The sequence below is a fragment of the Stenella coeruleoalba genome (assembly GCF_951394435.1).
Source record: "Stenella coeruleoalba genome assembly, chromosome: 17".
Lineage (NCBI taxonomy): Eukaryota > Metazoa > Chordata > Mammalia > Artiodactyla > Delphinidae > Stenella > Stenella coeruleoalba.
Window position 1 is genome coordinate 4,050,568 of NC_137163.1, and position 27,513 is coordinate 4,078,080.

The 27,513-nt window shown below is 47.2% G+C and overlaps 1 long non-coding RNA gene across 2 annotated transcripts in view; it reads right to left on the minus strand.

The window, feature by feature from the left end:
• LOC307175944 overlaps positions 1-27,513 on the minus strand; it is an 84,569-nt gene that overhangs the window by 38,309 nt on the left and 18,747 nt on the right. Inside the window, exons 1-2 of one of the 2 annotated variants that reach the window (XR_013824562.1) lie at positions 15,598-16,110; positions 10,569-10,677 (exon numbers count right to left, since the gene is read on the minus strand). This is a non-coding gene — a long non-coding RNA (uncharacterized lncRNA). Of the gene's footprint in view, positions 1-10,568; positions 10,678-15,597; positions 16,111-27,513 lie in introns of those variants that run through there. The other variant, XR_013824561.1, reaches the window with a different exon arrangement.

The following is a 27,513-nucleotide window of genomic DNA, read 5'->3' on the forward strand; positions in this document are numbered from 1 at the left end:
GGTATCCAAGAGAAGAAGTGGAGACACAGTCAAAGCAGACATTCATCAATATATCTGATCTCATTCAAAGCCCTCCTTGAGACTCAGTCTCCAGCACACCCACCTCATCAGTGTAGTTTGTTTTCTTTGTACACATCCGAAAGTAAACAACGTGAACATCTCTAAGGATATCTTGAAAATTTAGAACTTCTACTTGATTCCGTGATCGAATCTCCACAACTAGCGTCACCGTCCCCAAACGCCAACATCTCACCGACCCAACGCCTCTTCTTCCGGTGTGGAAACTTGAACTACTTGCAGTGGGTGTTGGAGTCCTGGGTTGCACCTTCTGGCTCTTTTGCTGAATTGTCTAGAAATCTGCCAGGGGCCGTTCCACAGCCACAGCTGTCACTCGTCCCTCTTCTGTGCCCTGCTCGGTCCTTGGCCACAGCCTCTCCTTATGCTCCTTGGCAGGGGACCTGACAGCCCTTTGACAATGATTCAGTATGACGTGGGCCTTGGCAGTGAAGGGACCACAGCCAGGAAATGAAAGAGATGGTGATGGTACCTCCATTCATTCCTCCCTGGCTCATGCCGGCCAATGTCCGTGACCCTGGGAATCGCAGCGCTGCCTGGGGCACTGCCATTTCCCACGGGGTGCCCGGTTCTTTCCTACGTGATTTGTCTCCTCTCCTGACTGTGTGAGAAGCAGACCCAGCTTTCTCCAGCCACTTCTCAGGTCCTCTCTTCCACTTAGCAGATGGCGGTCTGTATTCCACTGCTCCATCAGCTGGCAACCCACAGCCCTCCCCAGGTCTCTCCCAACATGGCTCTGGCTCAGGAGAAGGCAAGCTGTTGGTGACTAATATCCTGTGCATATATTAATAAAAATGTTTTTAAGTTGTACTCGTTTCAAATAATGCTTATATATTCTCGAAGGCTGAGCATTCGCGGGACTAGGCGACCTTTGGAGAAGGAACTTGGAATTGTTGTCATAGAAACAATTCATTGGCAACATTGTGGCTCCTTAACCTGGGGGAGGAAAGGGTCAACTGCGACTTCCCCTCTAAGAGCTGGAAAGACTTTCTGATAATTTGGAGGGAATACTTCTTTGATGCTACCTCAAAATTTTGAATGAGGGCTAAGAGATTCAAAGTGAAATCTTCACTTTCATACCGAAAGTGAAATTCTTTTATTTTATAGAGTAAGTTTCACCCCCAAGGAATTAAAAGAAAAAATCTAACCGGCTCTTTGGGAGGCAGTGAGCTTCCTGCCACCTTTGATTTTTCAAGTAGAAGTGGGATGTGTACAGTATAACTCTTTAAGGAAAGCATTTGTTCACGGTTCACCTACGCCACCACCTTACTGCAATTATCACAATGTTGATCGCTGCAGAAACAGCACAGAAGAGTGTAAATAATTCAGCCATTGAAAGCAGACAGATCTAAATTCTACTTGAATAAGCTCTATCACTTCCAATATAGCTTTAGACAAGGTACTTGCCAAACCTCAAGGCGCTTGTCCATAAAATAGAGGCTACACAGATGCCCCTCTGCTCTCTTGCTGACATGTGCTGAAGCAGTTTTCACTCCCTGCTAACCTGGAACAGAACTCATCCTCTTAGACGTCCCTGAAATAACCCATCTGCACTGAAGCCTCGGTGAGCACAGCAGACTTTCCTGAAGTGTCCAAATGGAGGAGGGTCTACATTGCATCCCCCACACATAAACAACTCACAAAAATGGGCAAACGTTCCTCAAACTCCCTTCTCACCCAGGCCTCTGAACTGGCTGGCTGGTTGTCTGTATTTTTCCCTTGTTCCTCTTTCCACCTGTCCCCTCATGGATACTGATTCCAGCTCTCCTTTCTTTCCAGATTCCAGCCCAAAACCCATCTTCAAATCCCTCCACGTTAATGAAATTCTACTTCCATTACTGACTCGGCCCATGAGATACTCTTCAAATAAGGGACGTACAGAGGAAATTCCCTCCTTGGAAGGCTTTATCCCAGGACATTTTTGTGATTTCACTTCTACCCCAGGAAACTCATAAAAATATTTCTCCTGAATAAACAGAATGCCCTCTTCACAAGAAAAATGTTCTCAGTCTTGAGTCAATGAGTTAGTAGTAAAATGCCTCAGATGCCTCATTCATAAAGTGATTCATTATTATGACTGAACGATGTAAAGTGTGCGGCACCCATTGTTCAGTGCAACTTAGAAGAGACAGAAAAGGAGGATGAGGATAATTAAAAGGCCAAAAAAAATTTCTAAATGAATGAGTGAATTCATGAGTGTCATGAGGGAATTCCAAGTCAACCAACGTGCTATGGACTGAACTGTACCCACCCCCATTCATTGCTGAAGCCCTAACTCCCAATGTGATTGGTATTTGGAGGTGGGGACCTTTGGGAAGGAATTAGGTTCAGATGAGGATGGGGCCCTCATGATGGGATTAGTGTCCTTATAAGAAGAGGAAGAGACACCAAAGCTCTCTCTCCACCACATGAGGACATCTCCACCATCTGGTGGCCATCCGCAAGCCAGGAAGAGAACTCAGCCATGCTTGCTCCCTGATCTTGGACTTGCAACCTCCGGAACTGTAGAAAAAAAAAATGTCTGTTGTTCATTGTAAATCAACTATACTTCAATATTTTTTTAAGTGTCTGTTGTTTAAGCCACCCAGTCTATGGTATTTTGTTAGAGCAGCCCAAGCTGACTCATCCATGAGGCATCCTGGGTCCAGCTCACACACCTGACCACGCACAACGCCATCCGACAACAGGACCTGCTCTGGATACTCTCTGCCCAAAGGTCCACTGTCCACACTTCACTGCCAGTTGCTGGGCTGTGTGAGGCCAAATCCTTATGAATTACATCTGCTGCGCTCCTTGCCCTTTCACTCTTATTTGGGTTTGGCCGTCGGGCAGCACAAGCAGACAACCGGAGGGCAGGATAAAAGACTGACTGGGCCACGGTCCAGCAGTGACTGCCTCCCTCCCCACGTGGCCCTCGCCGAGTGATTCTCCTCCAAACCGCAACTCCATCTGGGGTCTGATCTCTCTTCATTCCCCCCTTGTCCCTTCACAGCTATAGGGGTGGAAACTGCATCCCAGGGTTGCTTGTCTTGGGCACCCTACATCCTGTCACAGTTCTCTTAATGCTTCCCCCACTTCTATAAATATTTCCTTCCTTGCAGGGTATTCAGTTGAACCCCCGTAAATGTAATTCAGTTTCCTAAATACAGTGCTGACCCTGACAGGTAGGTGCTTTACCCAAAGCATATTAGAAGAACTTAAGGATTATTTGCTCCTGGATTCCAAATTAGGCGATAAGTTTGTTACATAAAAGCTAAGATGAAGCATAGCTGCTCTGGAGACATAGACTATAAATAAGAGGTGCTTTAGCCTGAGATCCACAGAAATCAGAGGTAGAAAGAACACGCTCAGGGGTCACTTTGTCTAATTTTCAAATCACTTTTAACACGCATAATCTAGTGGAAACAGAATGGTCTATGGTGTCCGACAGCTCTTGGTTCAAATCGCAGCCTGCTTACCTACCAACTGATTTGGGGAAAGTACTTAAACCCTTCTGAGTCTGTTTGATCAACTTTAAAATGAGTGTAATATGGGCAAGCCCAAATCCCTTATCCAAAATCTTTGGGTCCAGAAATGCTTCAGAATTCAGGATATTCTCAAAGTTTAGAAGTTTAATATAATACCATGCCTGTTTCTAACTTTGTGAAAGGGCCAGAAAGGGTCAAGGGCATGACTCTAATAAAACTCATCACTGTTTTTGCGGGGAGACGTGAATATTCATGAGAACAAAACAAATGAAAACTATAAATAATATCACGCCATTTCTAGCCAGGTTTTTCTACCTGATTACTTACAAAATCCTTGGACTTTTTACCTACCTTAAGAGTCATTCTGAGATCACATTAATTAATGCATTTCAAGTCAGTAGCACAATAGCTGGGATACAGTCAGTCCTCAACAAATGCCATCCTCATCAACACTGTTACAGTGGCCAAGAGCGAACCATCACACAGAGCCTTCCTGTAAACTGACCGGACTCAAGGCAAGAAGCTCTCTGGCATCTCCTCCGATTCCCACAGGTGGTCGGCAGGGCACTGGATCTCAAAGTGTAACGTTTTCGAGTTTAGATAGTTGGTAGGTAGAGCTGGAATATGAGTTCAGATCTTCCATCTCCAATTCTGGGCTCTTTTCCTATATTTATCCATCCATTCAAAGACTGAGGAACAATATCTACAGTATAATCCCATGTATCTAGAAAGAAAAGCATTACCTGAAAAGGTCTAGAAGGAAACACAGTAAGTTGTGCTCAGTGAGTGACCGGCATGGCTGGCTCACGTCAGCCACTAGAAGAGGCACCACGGGATTGACGTGGCCCACAGCTCTGGAAAGGGGTCGATCACTTTGCGAATATGCATTTCATTTCCTGGGGAAAGGCACCTTTATATTCATCACATTTTCAAAAACGCACACAGAGAGAGACACAGACGCTAGAAGTGCTCGCAGGGAGAGGGTGTGCTGTTCCAGGGGGCTGACCCCCGTGATGTGCTCTCTCCTGGGCCCAATAATCGGATTATTGTGGCAGAAGGACATTTCATTGCTAATTAGCACGAAGAGATCTTCCAGGCTTCTTGGGTCAGGGCCTGGCGAAGGATAAAACGCCGGGTCCTGAACGGTGCCCTTTGAGATGTTTAAATGGGTTTGGGAGGGAGCCTGTCACATCCGGTTTCTAGGATAATTAGATTATGAAACAGGGAGAGAGAGAAGGCATCCAACATAATCTGCAAAGTCTCTGGCAGAGCCTGGAGTAGGAAACTGGCCACAGAGTTGACCTCCAGAGGGTCACATTCAACGTGGGCCCCAGAGCCAGAGTTGGGGGCACCGACTCAAGGAATGTTTGGTGTCTAAGGGCCTGCTGAGGACATCTTGTCAAGTGGCTTCCAAATGCCAGGCACTTGGTGTGTTTGTTTGAAAGTATAGGTTCCCAGGCACTGTCCCTGCAAATTCTAGGTCAGTGGACTTGGGTTTGAACCAGTGGGGAGGGCGGTGTTTTTAGTTCCTGGGTAGCATTTAATGCATACAGTTTAGTAGTCACTGGCCTAGTTCAGTGCTGACATTTGGCAGACGGAAGTGAGGAGACATACTGGAGATGGTGGTGATGACAGCACCCATGTATGTTGTACCGCATTTAATCTTCCTGGCAGCCCTTCAACGGTGGCTGTGTTTGCCCAATTTGACAGATGACGATACCGAGGCTCTGAGAGGACCAGGGACTTTTCCAGTCACACAGCCAGTAAATGATGAAATGAGACTGCATGAGTGCCTCCCAGGGCATCACTGAAAGCACTTGTCAGAGCCCACAGGCTCAGCATGGTCTGGCCCCCGCATAATTCCGAACATCTCGAAACTCTACCTCATTCCTCATGCTCCAACCAATTGGTCTCCTTTCAGTTCCTCAAAGAAACGTGCAAAGCTCTTCTGATCTCAGGGCCTTTGCACATGATGTTCTGACTGCCTGGCCAGTGCTCCCCCCACCACCTTGGCTCTTCACATAATTATCTTCTTTCCACCCATGTTAAAGGCAGAGTAACCATTGTGTCTGAGTGCATGTCCACATACACACAAATACACGTGCATACACTTGCATACACACACACCCCTAAGGAGGTTAGTACCTCCCAGTGCTCTAAGGTTAACAGCAAAATTCTTTAACAGGACCTGGAAAACCCTGTGTTGCTGGCCCCTGACCTCTCTCCAGCCTCACCTTGCCCCACGCTTTCCTTTATGCTCTGAGCTTGTAACACCTGGCCCTTTCGGTCCTTGAAGTCTCCACATGCCTCCTGTGGGACCCTGGCACACCCACGTGCTTTTGCTTCGGTTTTGCTTTGGGTCCCAGAATGCTATTTCTTCCCCTATTCTTTCACTCGATCGCTACCCAGCCGTGAGCCAGACTTTCTCGGGGATCCTGCCCTGACCTCCCAAGTACACTGAACACCCGTTTGTGGATGTTCAGTGTGTCCTGTCGGTGGCCAACATAACCCTTGTCATTTCAGAGCCTCAATCTTTAAGATGGATTGTCTCTTTCTTCTACTAAGATACAGTGCCTGGTGGTTCTCAGGAAGCCCCAGCACAGAGCACGAAGCTTGGTACACAGTAGGCGCTCTGTAAGAACGTGCGGGTGGTGACCTCACTGAGCCATTTGGGTATGTGCTTAAATACCACCTTTGCAGCAAAAGGTCTTCCCCAACTGCCTCCTAAAGGAGGTGTCTCTGCTGTTGCTTATTGGTCTCACTCACAGTCATAATGACAAATTATAATGATCTGGGTATCTTTTAACTTTCCGCCTTCCCCGTAAGGATGGGAGTTGCCTGAGGGCAGGAATGATGTCTGCCCCTTGCTCACTTCTAGAACGAGGCGCTTGCATTTGCTGCCTGATGTTCACGTGAGTGAATTGGTAGAGACCAAACTCCAGATTCTCAGTCCACGAATGTCTCTTCTCAACATGCAGCCCTCCTGCTGGTAGATTTAGACCCACTCCCACCGTGATACTGGGAAAGGGATGTCCGCTTTCTGGACCTTAGTTTTCCCACATAAAGAAAGGAGTGAGATCAGATGAGCTCTGAGTTTCTTTCCAGAGTGGACATTCAGAAATTCTAGGACCCAATATTTATTACACTGGACAGATGCCATTGTGATAACTGTTACTTCTAAAGGGCTGCACGGGACTCAATTCAGAGGCTGAACTTTGGTTTTTAGACCAGTGTTTGGCTCGTGATGGATGATGTCAAGTTCAGACCCAAGCCCACAAGTTAACCCAGATCTGTGAGTAAACTACGCTGAGAACGAAATCATCTTAACTTTCCTTAACACCCTGGCAGAAAAGAGACAGCGTACGTAGATTTAAGGAGAATTTACATGGGAACGATTTGTAAAAGGAACCATTTCATCCTGTGGGCAGGATTCAGGGGGTCAGGAGGGAAGGTCCCATCCGGAATCTGGTAACAACGGTGAGACACAACACCCCTAAGCCTGCAGGGTTAGTGGAGGTACAGTTACTAGATCCCAGAGGGAGGGGATGCTGTGTGGGGAACAGCATCTAAGATGCACTGCGGTTGTCAAGGACACAGTCAACCTGCAGAGATCTTGCAGGGAGAGTCAAAAAAAAAAAAAAACCAAGACTCGGACTTTACCACCTCCCTTCCCTCAGATCTCTTGCCAATGATCCCCTGTGAGTTGGAGCAAAGTGGAAAGAGTAGAGAGAATGGTGGGTGGGGGGAGGGTGGTGGATAGAAAATGTTCAGCACACAATTTGAAGGAGACGTCAAAATGCAATCAAGTAGAATTTTACAGATAACCTTGAATTGCTCTAAGTTATTTATAAAGTCTATAATTTGCAAACCTCAGCATGTTAACGGTTATTAGTCGCAGATTGCTCGTGGCACGCGTCTAAATCATTTGAGGTACATCAAAGAATCCTCACTGTGTTTACCAGGAGAAGGGGAGAAAAGATCATTTAACTGGAACATAGGGCTTCCCTGGTGGCGCAGTGGTTGAGAGTCTGCCTGCCGATGCAGAGGACACGGGTTCGTGCCCCCGTCCGGGAGGATCCCACGTGCCGCGGAGCAGCTGGGCCCGTGAGCCATGGCCGCTGAGCCTGCGCGTCCGGAGCCTGTGCTCCGCAATGGGAGAGGCCACAGCAGTGAGAGGCCCGCGAACCACAAAAAAAATAAAATAAAAAATAAATAACTGGAACATATATGACCTTCTACGTTCCTGACAAACATTTCTAAAATGTAAATATGTCAATTCTAAAAGTATAATTACCTAAAAAATATAATTCACTTGTAGGATCATCTGCATATATTCTCTCAGGTTCTCCTCCCGTTATATAATGGAAATGAGAAACATGACATACAACATATATTTACACAATCTGCAACTCAGTGACTCCAAGGGCTTGTTATTCACCAACCATGTAAGTGCCTGAGAACACTCACAATCTTTGTACTGTCAGCAAAGCTACCATTACAGTAATGCACTTTATACGGCCCAGCCTGCCCTGTCTTTATTGAATGGATTGGATTAATGGGGCATAGTGTCCAATTATTCACAATGCTTCAATCCTATCATCCTTCTATTCTATGCCATTCACTATGGAAAACTGTTCTTCAATTATATTTGCACTTCTGACTGTGAAAAAGTGTTAGGCCAACACTCCTTCCAAGAATAACTAGAAGAGAGTTTATATATAATTTCACTGCACATCACAATTCTATACATGTGTAATAAATCACCCAAAATTTGCACACACACACACACAAACACATACATATATTTCATGAGTGTATAAAGAACTACCCCCAAATTTAGAGGCTTAATCTAACCAAAATCATTCATGTTCTCGAGCTCCTTCAAACGGGGATGTGGCTCCAGCTGGGGAAGCTCGAAGAGGGCTGGAGGTTCTATTTCCAGGAAGGCTCACTGCCGTGGCTGGCAAGTTAGCGCGAGTTGTTGGCTGGGACCTTAGCCAAGTCTTCAGTTCCCAGCATGGCTTCTCCAGGTGGCTAGGTTGAGCTTCTCCCAGCATTTTACCTAGGTTCGAAAAGGAAGCATCCCAAAAGCAAGTCTTCCCGGAGATCAAGCCTCAGTATCCATGATTTTGCTGTTTCAGGAGCTAAAAGTTAGCCTCGTGGCCAAGCCAAGACAGCAGTTAATGTGACAGGAGACTCCAGAAGTGCGTGTGTTCCAGGAAGCACAGCGCGTTGGATATGTGTATGCATTTGTTTATTTACTGGCATAGATAAGCTGTCAAGGAAATTAGAATTCGGGGACAAAAACCTTAGAGAAATTAAAAACAAAATGAGGTGAATCCAAAATCAAACTGGACAGTGATTCGTTTATCTGAGTCATTTTCACGTAAATACAAATAGCCGAAAATAGCCAAGACAACCCTGAAGAAGTGGAACAAACGTGGAGGATTTTCACTACCAGATATTAAGATTTACATAAAGTTACATAATTAAGACAGTACGCTAATAGGTGCAGAAACAGGCACATAGAGGAATGGAACGGAATAAAAATCTCCACTAAACACACACACACATAAATGCAGTAAAATAACTGAATTATTCTGGATAAACTGGATATCCGTATTTTAAAACTATGAGTATTGATTCCTTCTTCACTGGACACATAAAATTCATTCCAGATAGATTATAGGTCTAAATTTAAAAGGAAAATTGCTATAAATTCTAAACGGTGACTTGAAGAATGGCTTAATGCTATGATATAGATACAGGTTTTTTTGATATAGGCAGCAGAGATAAATCTCAGAAAGATAATGCTGAGTGAACAAACCCAGACACAGTGAGGTCCACACTGTATGGTATGTGTGTGTGAGCATATATATATGTGTACTGTGTGTGTGTGCACGTGTACTGTGTATGTGCGTGTATGTACACATTGGGCATGCATGTACGTGTGTGCACGTGTATTTTAAACACAGGAAAAATTCATCTTTGATGGCAGAAACCAGGGTCTTGGTTATCTCTGGGGGTAAGTGTTGTGACTGGAAGGGAAGCCAGAGGAGCCATGAGGGGCGATGTTACTGTTTTTATTTTCTTCCTTAACAGGTGGTAGAGACTTGGTCAATTTTTACTTTGTGAAAACTCATCCGGCTGTACATGTTTTATTTGGACACTCTGAGGTGTGATTTTTTGGCTCAAATAAAAGGAAGTTTCTCTTTAGAATGCTTTTTAGTTATTAAATGTACGATCATAGAGTATGGCTGAATGGCAGAGTAGGAAGACCCTGAGTTCCCCTCCTCCCCAGGCAAACCAAAATTCCAACGGTTTACAGCTGTAATTACAGAGCAACTGTCTACAAGAACAACCGAAGACCAGAAGAAAAGATTTTCCACAACTGACGATACGCAGAAGGATCCTCGAGCCAGGCAGGAGACGCGGTGAACTCAAGACCCGCGTCTTAGGTAGGCGACCCACAAGCAGGAGGATAATCAAAACTGCAGAGGTTCTCCCCGAGGAGTGAGGGGTCTCAAGCCGCCACGCTGGGCTCCCAACCCAGGGGTCCTGACAAGGAAGACGAGCCCCAGAATACCCGGCTGTGAAGGCCGGCGGGGTCTGCGTGTGGAAGGTCTGGGGGGGCTGCAGGAAACACGATCTGCTCTTAAAGGGCACGCACAGAATCTCACATGCTCTGAGTCCCAGCACAAAAGCAGTACGTTGAAAGGAGCCTGAGTCGGACCCATCTGCCCATCTTGAGAGCCTCCTGAGGAGGCAGGAGGCTACTGGGGCCTCCCGTCGGGGAGCTCGTTCTACCACAAGGGCACTGGTGCTGACAGGTGCTATTCTGGAGTCCTCTCTCTGGCCTATCAGTGCCAGGGGCTCACCTGTCCACCAATGGGCTGCCACCAGCCTCCGGCCCCAAGGGCCCCATGGCCAGCTGCCCTGGAACCTGGCCTGGCCCACCAGTGGGCTGGCAGCCACCGAAAGAGGCAAAGACAGACAGCCAGCTGGCCAGGGGCCAGCCCCACCTACCTGCACATCCACGGCAGTCGTCCCCGCCGTAACAGAAGGGTCCACATAGCCCACGTCGGGAGGCACCACTAGAGCACACACGTGGCTCTGGCGGCCAGAAGGGGGCGTGCTGCTGGAGAAATGGGACACTGATAAGTGCTGTGTGCAGGGGAATTCCCCGGCACCTGGCTCGGGGGGTGCACATAGAGGGCAAGTTGTTGATTCAGTAATTAATTACTGTATGCCACTGAGAAGCTGAGCTGATAATGCTGATTAGAAATATTGAAACATGGGCTGCAGCTTCAAAGCCTTGAATCCTCAACTCAGGCTGCAGGTAGAAAATCAGGTAGAAAATCAAAAGGTGTCTAGGGCAGTTCCGAAAGCAGCCCTTATCCCCTGCGGCTGCAGGTGAACGTGGGTCAAACACAGAGTCTGTAAGGACCACTGAATTATAGTGACCGTTAGATGATAATTCTCTTTGGTCTCCTGTGCCAAGTTAAGGGAACCGGAACTGACGGGGAGAGAAGGGACCCCAAGGGATGGCACGTACAGGCTGAGGACCTTGACCTCTCAAATCCCTCTCGTCATTCCTCGCGGTGAAAGCAACCCTCTCTCACGTGGAGAGAAACCAGCCTCTCGCTGCATTTAGAGATGTATTTATGAAGAACTCTGCTGGCGTCACACAGGGCGGTTGATTCACAGGGGGCTGTCGACTCTCCTCCAGACTCCGCCCACCCAGGGGCACCCTGTGCCTCGGGCTGATCACAAGAGTTTTATTCCAGCAAAGCCAAGGTGCGGAAATGAGGCCTTACTGCAGGAGGAGGTGTAATACACCACCTGTTACCTAATCCTTCCAGTCTTTGTGGACACAGCCGAAGCCACATGAATGGCAAAGTGTTCTGAGGGCATGAGGTGGTGGAAGGCGAAGACAACACTGGATTGTGCCAGCTGGACTGCTATGACCTGAATGTTTGTGTCTCCCCCGCCCCCAAAGTCAGGTGTTGGAACCTAACCCCCACTGCGATGCTGTTAGGAGATGGAGCCTCCGGGAGGTGATTGGGTTATGAGGGCACTGTCCTCGTGAACGGGAGGTATGATTTCCACGGTAAGCCAGGGGGAGCAAGATGAGGCCTGAGAAAACAGGTGGGATGACGCAATGACGGCGACCTGGTCACAGACATACTTGGGCTTAACTACATGTTCAGCCTCTTACACTGCAATATATACAGGAACATTTCAGACCTGGCAGACACATGCTTGATTTGAGATACCAGAGTGGCAGTGGGGGGGGAGGGGCGTGGGGGGAGGGATGTGTGGCCTTTTGCCAGATTCCCAGGTAGGAGTCAGTTCACAGATCCAGATCCCCTTCACGGAGAGGGAAGTGAGCTCCCTTTGAGAAAGGGCTTCACCACGCAGCCATAGGTGTGCACTGCAAATTGTCACCCAGACGGTCTTCCCGGGGAAATGTGTCCCACGGACAGGAACCTGGTCATGGCTGTGCTGTATTGACGTGATAAGTTTGCTCTTATGTTGTGGGGGGAAGGAGACCCATTTTAGGATTTTGAACAATTAAGAGACAGACTCCCGTCTCTGTCTTACAACAATGATTCTTGAACCCATTTAGAATGGTGCTGAGATAAAGGCTTTGAGGCTTGAACTGAAGCAAGGATTCTAAGTATGGAAAATAGGGATTGGATTAAAGAAACATTCAAAGATGACAATTATCAAGCTATAGTGACTGGCTGGATATGAGAGGCTTAGAAGAGAAGACAGATGAGGGATGAGATGTAAAGTGTGAAGGGTCCTGGATATACTCAGAAGAGTTTGAAATTCAGAGAACGAAAGAGAGGCACCGAAGAATTATAAAGAGGAGAAATGGAGAATCAGGAACGTGGTTTTATCCTAAAGATACGTGACAGCTCCTGCAAAACACTTCTCCTGGCAGACTAACGTAAGGCTCCATTAGGGCGTTAAGGTCGCCGGCATTCATGAGTGATCTACCCGAAATGGTAACGTATCTCAGCAAAACAGAAAAGATGGCTCAATTTCAAAAAATCTAGTCATGAGATTCAACACACTGACATCCTAAAGGACAGGAAAGCAGCGAGCAACTTAACAGGATTAGGGAACTTAAACATGTATTCCTGCCCAACAGCTGTCTCTAAAATACCAGTATATACGGGGAGGAAAACTCATTTCCCTCCACCCTTCTAGGTTGTCGGCTGAGAATCCCATAAAAGACACACTAACAGGAGAAAAACAAACAGAAGCTTAGTAACATGTATCCCTCCTACATATTCAGTATATGGGAGAGATGCAGGAAAACTGAGCAACTTGTTAAAACGGCCCATCCACACCTTAAACACCTCCTCCAGTGAAAGACAGAAGATGTTGTTTAGGGGTGAGCGTTTTGGGGTGCAATTATCGGAGGCTTTCAGGTAAAGCACAGTAAAAGAAGCTACTGTTGTTACGTCTCTGCCTTCTTCATTGATCAGAGTTTCTGGAGATCTGGTCTCTAAGTTCCCCTGCAGCAGGCCCTCACCACCACGCCTGCCCCTCCTTCTGGTCCGCCCTCCACACTCCACTGACAGGCTACCCTTTCAGTTATGCACGATGAAAACGTTCTAGAGACCTGCTGTGCAACACAGCGCCTGTAGTTAACGACAATGTATGGAACACTTAAAATAGTTGTCACGGGTGTGGACCTTGTGTTACACGGTCTTAACATAAAAACAAACAAAAATACCCAAGGGGCACAAAGACGCTTTTGGAGGTAACGGATATGCTTTTAACCGTGATTGTGGTGATGGTTTCTCGGGTGTATACGTACGGACAAGCTCATCAGATTGTAACATTAACTATGCACAGCTTATGAATACCAGGTGCACCTCAATATGGCTGTTCTTAAAATTCAAATTCCTAAAGCAGAGCCCTGCCCAGATATCTCTGAAGGTGGGAATTGGACTCGGATCAGCTGGGTTTGAGCCCTTATTAGCTGTGACACCTTAAAGCTGCTTAAACAACCTGTGCTCCATGTTCCTTGTTGCAAAGTGGGGATGATACCCATTCGTAGGGTGATTGCAGGGGAAGAGGAGATGACGCCGATAGAGTGCCTGGAACAGTGACTGGTGGCTTACCATCAATGAACATTAGCTGCTATTAATTTTATTATGTGTAAGTTTCCTATGTCTACTTATAAACAAATCACAGTGCGATGGGAGGTCCCCCTCACACCTGCCTAGGCTCACCTGTCCTCCCTATACCTGCCAAGTAGCCTTAAACCCTTGAATGGAGGTTCCGATCTCACCTTCCTCCTCTTTTCCAAGTTTATTCTAACCTGACATTCAATCGTTTGTTTGGTCACCTCTCTGGGGGACTCTGATGCCCCCTGGACACAGTCTCCTCCTAGAATCACTGTCAACTCTCAGACCCCCAGTATTTCCATCCTCACGGGGACAGGGGCCCCAGGTGGGTCTGACTGCCCCCCTGGGAGAGCAGGTCTCCTCCCTGAAAACCTGCTCCACGTCTGGTCCCCAGCCCCCTCCCACCTCACAGCCAGCCTCTCACCACGCCCTGTGAATGAGACCACAAAGTCTCTGTAATTACAATGAAGATATTACTAATCGTTAACATTTAATCAGTAGTTAAGCACTTGGCGACATCACACTAAGCAGTTTAAGTGGATTAATTCATTTAGTAACAACCATATGAAGTGGATCCCATCATTCCTCCCATTTTGCACGTTAAACAGCAGCCTGGAGCTTAAGCTGCCTGCCCGGCGCTGCACGCGCAATAGGAGCTGAAGACCCTTCCTAATACGCCCCTCCCGGCACCCCCACCATTGTACTGCCAGAACCTGCCCTGCAGCTGCCACACTGAGCTTCCGAAAACGCAGGAGACCTATTGCTTCCCCAGTTGAAACTGTTCAGGAACCCCGCATCTTCCGTAGGTGCAAGGCCCACCTGTGCCCTGCCTACCGACCAACCTCGGGCCGAGCTGCCGATGCTCCAACGTCACCCCGGGAAACTCCCCCGGTGACGCCTTCACAGGCTCTCATCGCAGTCACAGCACGCGGACGGATTTCAACACGTGGAAGCTCTTTGCTGCCCCCTGCCGGCCGTCGGCAGCTATAAGGGAGCCTACAAACCAGCTGTGTACCACCCCGTCCGCGGGATTTCAGCCCAGGGAGTCCCAGAATATTGTCTAGCACAGGGTTTTCCTGATGCAGTTTAGTTTACTGTAACGTTTTCCAAACTTGAATCTCAGAATCCCCAGTTGAGGGACCCTAGCATCTGTAACTTTAATAAGTGCCTCTGTTGATTTTTATTATCAGGCCAGTTTAGAGAAATCACGTTCCATACACCTTTGGCACCCAGACAAAGGGGCTTCACCTGTCAGCTCTGTCCCTCCTGCAACTGCCATCCTGCCCCATCGTCAATCTGAGCATCTCTCTTCGTGATTAATTACCACTTAATTGAGGAGGGTTTGTGGAGCTTGATTAATTTTGACGATGTTGGTCAATTAATGCAGTCCGTCACCACTCACCATGGTCCTGACTGCAGCTGTTTTTTGTTTTTGTTTTTGTTTTGCGGTACGCGGGCCTCTCACCGTTGTGGCCTCTCCCGTTGCGGAGCACAGGCTTCGGACGCGCAGGCTCAGCGGCCATGGCTCACGGGCCCAGCCGCTCCGCGGCATGTGGGATCTTCCCGGACCGGGGCACGAACCCGTGTCCCCTGCATCGGCAGGGGGACTCTCAACCACTGCGCCACCAGGGAAGCCCTAAGAACACTTTTGACAGGGTCAGCTAACCAGGGGATTGACGTGAGGGATAATGTAACAGAAACGGCAGGAGTTCATGTAACAAAAGCAGTTATCTTCTGCTCGCCAAAGCTCTGACTCCCAGGGCTTCAGGCCCTCTTACCAAAACCACTGCAAACGGTCTTCTTGACCCCCACCCCGTAGCCCTTGGGGTGGCAGTGTTGTGGGAAGGACCTTAAGCGGGGGGGGGGGGGGTCAAGGAAAACCTCATATAAATTCATGCAATACATACCTAGTGTTTAACACTGTAGCCACTAGCTGCATGTGACTACAGAGCGCTGGCAATGTTGCTAGTAGAAACTGTACGAACTGAAACGTTAGAAAATACACACGGATTTTAAAGCCTTAACTTAAAAAATGTAAAGTATCTCATTAATAATTTTATAGTAATTGCATTTTAAATAGGTTCGATAAAATATTAAAATTAATTTCACAATTTCTTCTTATTTTTTAAATGTCTACAGGAAAATTTAAAATCACCCCGTGGCTCACATTATACTTCTATTGGACAAGGTGATCTAGACCACAATGAGTGTAAATTTCTAAACTTCTCCACGGGCCATCGGACTCGCCGTTCTGTGGGGTGCACGGAACGTGGACGGATCCCACACATTCAGCCGCCAATGAATCCATATTCTCCACATTTGAAACAGGAATTTCCGGCCCCCAAGCTTGGCCTACAACCAGTGGTTCTCAAAGGTTTCTTCCCAGATCAGCACATCAGCATCTCCTGGGAACATTTCAGAAGTGCACGTGCTGGGACCCCATCTCAGAGCCACTGAGCCGGGAGCCCCGAGCGGGGCCCGCAGCCTGTGTGTCAGCCAGGTGTTCTGAATCACGCAGGAGGGCCTCTGTCTGAAGTGCCCTGGGGCAGACGCTGACTTTGCTTGGCCATTCGTGACCACCCTTCACCCTTCCGTTCCTGCTAACAAAACTCTTTGTTCCCTCAGGTGATAGTGACCCTGATCTGGAGGGAGGCAGCCAGAGGCTGGGTCTCACGATTTGGGTGAGTCCCGGCCATGCCATTCTCCCTTATCTGACGCTCACATCCCTCACGTTTCTGGATGCTCACACTAAGGTGCTCAGGGGATGGCAAGGAAGCCTGTGATGTCTCTTCTGTGACAGCTTTTTCTCTTTGACAAAAGCAAAGCCCCTTTGTTGTCTGACCTGCTTCTCTCCTTCTTGAGAAACTTTAGCATGAGGGCGGTGCTCAGAGCAGCAATGACCTTACAATGTGGAAGAAAAGGCCCAGGGGCTGGCAGAGACCCACCCAGGATCCAGGTATGGCCCAGCCTCTGGAGCAGGGCTGGCGACGCCCACCCGCACACTTCTTGTTCAGTGCGGTGATCACACGTCCTCTTCCTCAAGCCCCCGTGAAGCAGATGCTGTTATACTAGTACATCCAAAGCTACTTAAACCTGGGGTCTCTAAATCTACTGAAATTCTAACATCTCTCAAGACCCATGACAGTGTCAGTTAGCTTTCGGTGAGACCAAACGATGTCTCTGTCACTGACAACGGTGAATTGTACCGAGTCTGTGCTCCTGGAAAACAGACAGTTAAAGAATTCACCCTCCCCACCAGCTCCAGGAACTAGCTCCCTGCAAGAAACCCCCTCCCCATAGGACTTAGATGAGACCCCCGGATGCCTGAGGCTTACCCCTCCCAAGGCCAAACACGCACCCTCCGCGTCCCCATTACTCGCCCCACAATGATTCGCCGAGCTGCTCGTCCGCACAGATCAATGAGAACAAGTCCTCTTGAACCAAAGTTCAGTGCAATTTCTCTCCTTGCCCAGGTCCTGAACTTGGACCCACCCTCAGCCGGAGCCTCCCTTTAGGACACCCCTGAAGATAAGCTGGCCCTCGGGAAAACCGTTCCAAACACCGGTTCTTCCAGACTCCTCTGCTTTCCCTATAAAACAAAAACCAAAAACGCTTTTTGTCTGATTTTTGAGATGCTTGCAGCTTTCGTGGTTCATCTCCGTACTGCAATAGCTCTTTCCCTTTTTGCGATAATCCTTAGGGAGAGTCTCTCCCTACCTAAGCTTGGGTTTGTGGTTTTATTCGACACCAGCACTACACACACACACACACACACACACACACACACACACACAGACACACACACACACACACACACACACACACACACGCGCGCGCGCGGTGATAGGCAACCTCTAAGATTCCCGGATCTCCTCCTGGTACACACGCCCTGTGTAATCCCTCCATGCTGAGTATGCGTTGGCTCTAGTGACTCACTTCCGATAAACAGATTACAGCAGAAATGATGGTGCATCTGAGACCAGCTCATACACAGACGGCGGCTTCCATTCGGGCTGCTCTCGCCCACTCTCCCTCATTCTCCCAGATTACCCACGTGCGGCCGGCCAGCTGCCGTGTCGTGAGGGCACTGCACAGTCCACGTGGCCAGTACCTGAGGTCTCAGTCCAACAGCCACGTGAACCTGAAATCTGAGCTGACGGCAGCCGTGGGCTGGAGGGCTACCTCCTGGGGGACCCAGAGCCAGAAGCACCCAGCGAAGCCACGCTGGCCCGAGGAAACCGTGAGATGATTCTTCTTTCCCCCTTTTCCTCAGAGAACAAAGGAGCCTGTAATTCCCTTGTCCTCTGATGTCTGGAGCCTACTGTGCATCTCTTCGTGTAGTAAATACCCTTATTTTAAAATAAATATCTAAATGTATTTTAATTAAATCTCAGCTACTATTAAATATTTCTGTATTAATTCCTATCCTCCTAAGGACATTTGAACATTTTAACTTCTCAGTGAACACCCTTCCCCCATCATTGTAGTCACTGTTTTTATTTTTAAGCCTAAATTGTAGCGTACAGCATCCTAAATATTCTCATTTAAAAGTATTTTTGCACTGTCCCATATAAATAACTGGAATGGGCGATTTTTGTTTATATTATTGATTTTGCTGGCCCTCTCTCTTCGCTTTGGTGAACTTCATTTATTTCTTGTTTGTGAGATGTTTTGCTAAAGAGATGATTTTGATCCAGTCTAGCTCATTCTACGTAAGTTTACAGTGCCTCTGTTTAGTCTTACTAAACAGTCAGCAGAAACATCTGTATCTTCCTACTTGCGGTGGTATATTCCTCTTAGTTATTTAAGATCCTGATCTCGTGGCCCAGCTCCTGCCCTTCTGCTGTGCTTTTCTCTCTCTTCCTTATTAGTCCCCCATATTCTTAAGGAAGATTTAAACTCAGAAAATACATTGCCAGCAGTTTCATTCAGCTTAATTCTGTGAGCGCCACAGGAGCGTACATGGGAGTTGAACTTGCCTATCAAAGATGCTTTTGGTGCCCCAGGTGGCTTTTGCTCAGGCTCTGATTTCAACCACACCTGTAGACTTGTGAATGGCAACCACCTTGGAGTCTTTTTGTTGTCTGCCTCAGGGCCTTCTCTGAAGCCACGGGAGTTCACTCAGCACTTTTGTCCTGTACAAAAGAGCTGTCAGAAAGCGTCTGTGGTCTGCCTTTTCATCATCGATTTTTTAAATGTTCTTTTATAGTGTGGATTTAAGTCTTTTGTCACACAGGCATTGCAAGACTTTTTTCCCAGTCTGCAGCGTACCTATTAATTTACTTACAGATGTCATTTGATGATCACATTGAAACAACAATCTGTTGAAGCCCAATTTTTCTCTTAACCTTTTTTTTTAGGGTCGGTGCTTTTGTGTCCTCAGATATCTTTGCCCACATGAAGGTGCATATATGTGATACGTGTTCTTTTACGAGTTTTATGGCTCCTGCTTTTAAAATTTAGTCTATGGTTCACTTCAAATTTACACTAAATAGTGCGTCTATATGATTGAAGCAGAGATTTAGGGGTTTTTTTTTTCTTCATGTGGATACTCAATCGTTTAGCAAGTTGACCTTGTGAAATTCACTTATCTGTTCTACTTTTCTTTTTTAGAGTCCCTAGAGTTTTATGTATATACAATCATGTCCTTGAGAATGAAGAGCTTGAATTCCTCCTCTGTAATGTTTGTCATCTCCCCATCTCTTGCCTATTGCTCTAAGACTTCCAGTTCAAGGCTGCATATAAAAGGTGAGAATGCGTGTCCTTGTCTGATACTCAATGATGGAAGGAAAACATTCAATATTTTACTTTTAGGTATGATAATTGTTGTGATTTTTGTAGATGTCCGTTAGCAGATTGAACATGTTACCTTCTATTTCTGATTGATGTTGTCATCATGAATAGTTAAGTTATATAAAATAATTTTCATTCTTTCATTAAAATGGTCATATGATTTTTCTCGTTGATACTCTTTTTTTTTCGGTCGCACCATGAGGTCTGCAGTATCTGAGTTCCCCAACCAGGGAGAGAACCTGGGCCTGCGTCAGTGAAAGCGCCGAGTCCTAACCTCTGGACCACCAGGGAAATCAGGATACTCTTCTTTTAATTGAAGTATAATTGATTGACACTCTTAATCTGGTGAATTACCTTGACTGATTCCCAAATGCTGAACACACCTTACAGTTCTGAGATAAACTTCACTTGGTCGTATTCACTCGGTCATTAGATTCATGTTACTAATATTTTGGTATGAATTTTTGCATATATATTCCATTCCTTCTTTCCTGATTTTGTGCTCTATACTTCACTTACAGATTTTACAAACCACACAACACTTTGTTATTTCTACTTTCTACAGTCATTGTTTTAATGAAAAATGTACAGAATAAGATTTTTCATATATTTATGTACATATTTATAGTGTCTGACATCCTCTTATTTTTCCTATAGATCTGAATTTCCACTAGGTGTCTTTTCTCTACCTTGTCCACTAGATTTTTTTCACCTAGTTTTCATAGCTACATTAAAGCCCCGTCTGCTAATTCCACGCTCTGGGCTATCTGTGGGTCTGCTTCTGTTCAATGTTGTGCTACCTGATTTGGGTTGGTCTGACTCTTCATAGGTCATAATATTAATTTTTTATTATATGCACACAAACAGTAGGTTAAAAAATAATAATTATCCTCAGACTATATTCAGTTCTTAGGATGCAACTACTGGTAGAACTCCAAAGACCGCTCTATGCTTTTCTACCTATCCGCCAATTTTCCGAGTCAAAGCCGCTTTCTCTCTGATCAAAACGCTTGGCCACCAGACTTTCGAGCCCCTTTGCTCTACCATCCTGTTTCCAGCCTTCTGCTCCTGGGGAGACCCATCTCCATTCCGCTTCTCTGCCCCCACCCTTCAGCCACCTGCTACCTTACACTCAGTGAAAGCCTTACACGCCTGGCGGTAAGCTCTCACTCTCCTGCCCCGCCTCCATCCAAAGCAAGCATTTGTATGCGGGAAAGCTCTCATCTCACCTAGAAGATGCCTCTTGGCTCTCCTACCCGTCTGCAGGCTTCTGCATACCACCATGTGCCCTCGGTGAGAGTTGTGTGGGAAAACGGTGGCAGGGGGGCTACCAAAAGCTTAGTGATGGGGGTACCTAGGAATTCCAGCCCATCGTATCAGCTGACACGTGGCCATTAAGCGTCCATTAAAATTTGTGCTGATTTCTTTTTACCACCTTCCATGCCAGGTTCACTCTTCCTTCTTCGCTATCCCCAGAGGTGAAAACAGGTGGGAACTCTCCTAGGAAACATTCATCCCTCTCTAGCATTTATTTCATTCTGCATATGTAGGTCTCTGATCTTTAAACAATTAAAATCGCTTTGTTTATTCAGCTTGTTCTTGGTTTTTAGGGTAGTGGGAACTGTCCCTTGAGATTTCCTACATCCTACCTGGGAGGTGTGCTCAGAGTGGTCACATCCTTATCTTCCTTTCTTTACCTCCCCTAAATTCAGAAGTAGCGTGTCCTGTCTGTAACCAATAACTTAGGAAATTAATCTTGGTTACATTTTCAGATATTTAGAAATGGACAGTCTCAATTTGTCATGTAGGACTTGTTTTATTAAGTCATCAGTAGGAACATGGGTTCGTAGAACAGAACAGATCCTTAGAGGTCAGCAAGACAACCCCTCCCCCTCATATTTTTTTTTAATTAAAAAAATTTTTTTTAAGGCTGTGTCCTACAGCATGTGGGATCTTAGTTCGACCAGGGATCAAACCAGTGCCCCCTGCACTGGGAGCACAGAGTCTTAACCACTGGACCACCACTGGAAGTCCCCCCCCACCCCTCATATATTAAAAGTATAGAAAACCGGCTCAGAGGAGACACAGGACCAGTCCAAGGTTACCCAGTAATTAGTTACAGAGTCAGAACTCCAACTTACCATACATTTATCTTTCTACTTTTGAAGTACCTGCACCTTAGAGATTCAGCTCCCTCATTAGTAAAGGAAGGGAGCTGGATTAGGTTAACAGCAGGTCCCTTCCAGCATCATGATTCTATTTTTTCCTTTCATGTGCCTGTGAAAGCTTTCAAGGATGTCAAGGACATGATCCACGTTACATCATCGGAGGACCTTTTCTATTTATGCTTAAAGGTTTATCGGACCATGTCTAGATTACAATCCTGGGGAAAAATAATAGCTTGATGTAAAAAAGAAGAAAAAACCAAAATGAAACATTTAAAAAACATTTATTCTCACCAAGTCCAAATGTGTTCGCGTGCAATATGTGTTAGGCATTGCCAGGCATGCTAAGCACACTACAGTTTCCTTCTCCTTCCATTCCGAGATAACCACTATGAAGAGTTTCATATATAATTCTCGCCATTTTTATGGACTTCCATTATATCTATGCTTTAGTCCTTCTGCGTACGCTCACTGATGTCCTACTGTGTGCTGGAATACTCTGCTAGATACCAGGATGAGACAACAAGACAGGCAAGGTCTCTCCTTCCATGGACTTTATATTCCAGTGATGAAGGCAGACAAGAAGTAAATGAATCAATCACCAGCAGCATCCGTCCCACAGGTAGAGATGGGGGACAGTGACCGGGAAGAGGGCTGTCCTGGAAAGGGTGATCAGAGCCTGGCTGTCTCAGAAAGTGAGGTCCACATAATACCAAAGAATCAGACGTTTTAAAGCATGAGGTAAGAGTGAGCTGGGGAGAAAAAGCAGAGGCCCTGAAAAAGACCAGGCTTAGTGCATTCGGCCCCCAAGCAGAGCGGCTGGAGTGCGCAGAGTGGGGACGGGCGGAGTGAGGTACAGTGGAAGCAGGGTCCACGTCACACAGAGCCTCAGCCAGTGAATTAGGTAACAGCCTAAGTGCAGAAGAAAGTCACTGCAAAGTTTTAAGCAAAAATTTCAGAGTCTGATTCATAATTTAAAATATGGTTAAATCTAGACTCACACATAACACATGCTTATACTAAAATAGATATATATTCATCCACACATACATTTTATTGCAGATATAATTCCTTCTTGTTTGAGAAGTGTAGGATCTTTCTACATATACTCTCTGACACATCATTCAGTTAATGGTTTGGACATCTTCACTTTTCAGTGTCTAGAGATCACACACGGTTCATTTTTTTAAAAAAAATAATTTTATTTATTTATTTTTGGCTGCGTTGGGTCTTCGTTGCTGTGTGTAGGCTTTCTCTAGTTGTGGCGAGCGGAGGCTACTCTTCGTTGTGGTGCACGGGCTTCTCATTGTGGTGGCTTCTCTTGTTGCAGAACGCGGGCTCTAGACGTGCGGGCTTCAGTAGTTCTGGCACACGGGCTCAGTGGTTGTGGCTCGCGGGCTCTAGAGCACAGGCTCAGTAGTCGCAGCGCACAGGCTTAGTTGCTCCACGGCATGTGGGATCTTCCCAGACCAGGGCTCGAACCCGTGTCCCCTGCATTGCCTGGCAGATTCTTAACCACTGAGACACCAGGAAAGTCCCTCACGCACACGGTTCTTTTCAACAGCATTGCTCTGTTTTCGTTCATCTTTGCAGAGGGATGTTCACTGAAATGACAGTGTGCGTATGAGTTCAATTTGCTTATTTCAGTTATTAATCATTCACTTATTCAGCCATCCAGCAAGCATTGTTTGAGCCACTGCAATGCCTAAAACTCTAGGCATTCATAGAAATATGAATCAGTGAAGGGTCCTTGTCCTTAAGAAGCAGCATTCCAGAGAAAGGGTGCACTGTGCATGACCACGTCCTATCAAGTTTCACGAGGTCGGGAGGGGACATTGCACAGCGTAACAGAGGAGAACACGTGGGGAGGAGTCCAGTTTCAGATGCTAGGGGTCAGGGAAGCCTTACAGCGTGGCTGACTCCCGGAAGGAGTTCTGAGAGGTTGGTGGGGACATGCGTCAGGCAAAGGGCCGGGCATGGCCGGAGAGGGCCAACAAGTGGCAAGCACAGGGCACCCGTCACCAGCCTCACGTGTGACAGGCGCTGAGGAGACTCACGGTGAGGAGGAAAACGGGCTCCCCCTGGTGGTCACGACACCTGGGCTCCCGACCTGCTTCTTCCCCTAATCCCTGTGTCTTCATCGCTAAATCCCTTCCCTTCTCTGTGTCTCAGCCTCCACATCTCAAAGGAGCACTTTGACTTTCACATCCTGTGACTTTAAATAAAACTCTGACATAAGCAAGACAATTGTGGGGAAAAAAATTTCTGTTTTGGTTGCTCCTGAGTTCTGAAATGCTGCCAAGTCTTTTTCCCAGAAGACAATACAGAAACAGTTAATGGAATGAGAAATACTGATCTCACAGAGGGCATCTTCAACAAAATAAGGGGAATCATTAAATAATACTGTAGTTAGAGTTTCAAAGTAACAAGGAGGTAATCTGGTCCCACGCCGGCTGACAATTTGATGGTCCTCAACAGCGCCACCTAGTGGTCATCCAGCTTTGCCTTGAAGCCCTTTAAGGAAGGAAGCTCGCCCTGCGCAGGAAACGAACCTTCTCTCCTGGGAGGGTCAAGATCGGCCCCCACTATATTAAAGATCCGTTTGTTCTGGGTGCCTGCCGCACCCCTAACTTCTGCTGAAGACATCTCAGACTGCAGCCCCGAGCTGGGGTGTCCATGATCTTTACCGTGTGACTCCCCACAATCTTGAGTCAAAGCACCCTCAACCGGGGAGGGCCCTTCCTCAGGGACACTCAAGCATCAGGCTGGTCGCAGGCAACGGTGCATCTTGTGGAAGAGCTGCAAACAAGGGTGACGGCGCGTAGCTGAAACAGATTCCTTCTTTGAGGAATCTGAAACGGGGATGTAATTAAACAGCCGATAGTGAGAGCAGAAGTACAGACATTCACCGTTCAGGACATTGTGTTTGCCCTTCCAATTCCCAACCCACTTTGCCATTGGGATTTGGGGTGAGTTTGCGACCCCGCCCTAAGCTCCAGGGGCATTTAACCAGAGAGGTGAATTCTATCCTCTTTGCTGTGTTGATTAGCATAGGCCAGTGGATGCCTGATTTTCCTCCCGGCCACAGAGAGTGGTTTATGAACTCAGGATTTTGCAGGGAATTCTGAAAAACAGGATCCTGTTTAGGGTCTAAAAATGCAAAATTTGGAACTTGAACAACTGCCATCGTTTCCCCACTACGAGAAAAGGCAACACGAGAAGAAAGCAGACATGCAGAGGTGGGCAGAATAAAGGGAACTGTAGAGAAACAGAGGTAGTGCTATTCAACCGGTCCTAAATCCCATTCTCTATTATTGTCTAGGCCAGTTTGATTTGGAATTTCTGTTACTTATAAAAAACGTATCCTCAAAAAAAAAAGAGAAGAGAGTGTCCTCTCAAAGATACCGAGGCAGGGTGCGTGTGCTGTATCCCTGTGGGGACCCAGCATCCCGAGCTCTCCCGGCTCGGGGCGTGACGATGTAGATGAGACCTTAGCACTAACGCACATCCTGGTCATTCTGGAGCCAGGAATCTGCACGTACCCCAGCTTCCAAGTTGTGTTTGTTCCACAAACTTTTTTGGGTACCTTATTTCACAACATACATCTGATCATTATCTCCCATCCTTACTCCTGCTTAAAACCTTTTGTTTGGGTTTCCAGTGATTTTAGGACTCAGAACAACGTGTTTCCTGGCCCAGAAGCTCACTCTCAGGTCTTCTTGACCTCGGTTACCTCCTTCTCAAAGATAAATGCTCTAGTCCACCTGCATCAGACCCCCCTGTCCCTAATATAACCCCTCACCCGTCACCAGCTCCTGGTGTGTCAGATGATTTTGCCAGTGAGCTTGTTGGGGGAGCCCCGTTGGGTACAGACACCGAATCTGCCTCTGCTCACCACTGCCTTCAGTCTCTGGCACGGAAGAGGTGGGAGGGGATTAATAGATAGGTGGATAATTTCCTGCCATTAACTGAAGGGGTGAGTTCTTGCTAAGCCGAATCTCTGCAATTAACCCTTTCCAGCAAAGCCAGACCATGATACAGAACCTCTAGAACTGCCGAGTCAGGCTCCATGGTGTTTCCAGATGCTGCATGCCATCAGAGAATGGCAGGAGGGCACACCTCTTCAGTGGACACGAGCAGGGTCAGCTGCTCAGTGATGCCGTGGGAACTGGCAAGCCATGGAGTTATTACTGTCAGTTCCACTGGATTTAGGAAAAGACCGCAGCTGACACAGCCCTCTAGAGTCTAAGAAAAATGGCGACTTGATTTCAGGGGTGGGGTGGGGCGGCTTTTATAAAATTCATCGCCAAACCCTTGAAATATATTTGAAGTGACAAGTGTGCTGTGCTTCCCGGGGCAGCTCCTACCACCTGCCTGGATGGATGAAGGTCGTGCCGAGGCGCAGGCTGCATCACTGGTACCATCACTGAACCATGCAGTCAAAATCCTGAGTTTTAAACGCAGCCCCACCACTTGGGAGCACAGACTGTCGAAGTTGAAACACGCATGAGAAGTTCGCTTGTCTTTTTTGTAGATGCGGATTCGGGAAATCCGATGACTGGCCGGCTTGGCATTTGGTGAGCATCCTTCCCAGATCACCGTGGAAGGTGTCCTTTCATGTGGCAGCTCAGAGCTCGGGCTCTGGTGTCAGACTAGTTTGGAGCCCTGCCTCCACCCCATGCCTCGGTGCGGCCTGACGTATCATGCTTCAACGTCCAGCTCTTTCCTGATCTATGACATGGGGCTATGGTGCTGTTGTAGGCATTAAACGAAATGAGTAAAAAGCAGTTAACAAGGCACCACACGGTACGGAGCAAGTGTTGGGTGAATCTGCCCTCATGTTTTTCCCAATGAAGTCAAAATCCAGCTCTCTGTCTTGTTACACAGCTCGGAATTCCAAATCCTACACCACGGAGAAGGGGGAGCCTGGGAGACCCCCAGGAGGCAACAGCCAAAGGCCGAAGGAGCCGTGCACATCGTCCTCAGAAGGTCGGCGGGTCCATCTTGCCGGAGCAAAGTGTTCTGCGATTTGCTGCCTGCGCTTCTCCACAGACTGCAGGGAGCCCCACGTGTGGAGCCGGGCCCCGCCCCATTTCATGGATCCCATGTACCTCCAAGGCAAGCACTCCAAACCCATTTCCTCTCTCTGAAGCTCCGGGGACACCCCACTGGCTTCTCAATGGAAATGAGAATGGGCGACAGTATCGCTTAGTTCCCATGAACTGACGTCAGAGAGCCAAAAGCAGAACGTTCTGTGAGCTTGGAGAATAGGTCCTTTGTGCTGCCTCATTGCCGAATATAGAGATGGGAGGGATCTCAGATTCTTGTGTTTTCCTGAGGCCAGAGAGGGAGAGTAACTTCCTCACACAGTGAGTCGCAGGAATGACGGGACTGGAAAATGCTTATTGTGACCCTGAGTTCAGATATTTTCCATTATCCCACATTGTCTTTGCTTTTGCCCTCAGATAATTTACATGGCCGCTCTTTGTGAGAACTTAATGTTGGGGAGAACTGCACAAGATTTGCAGTGAGAAGACCCCTGCCGTCTGTGTGACCTGCAGGGAGCCCTGAGGGATGCTCAGAGAATCAAGAGGGCTGCCCCCCCCACACCCTGCCTCTGCCCCTCCCTCACTCTGAGACTTCGGGGGAGTCACTGTGCTTCTCTTGCGCTCTGCGTCCTCATCTGGAGATTGACACAGGTGAACCAGACATCCTGAGGAACCATTGATTCGGAAATATCTGTGGTCCAATTCCCCAAGTGGTCAGAGACTAAGACGATTAGCTTTCTTCAAAACATCCCACCCTGGACATAGTAAACACTTGAGACATATCTGAGGATAAATTAACAAAGGAATGAAAGGAACT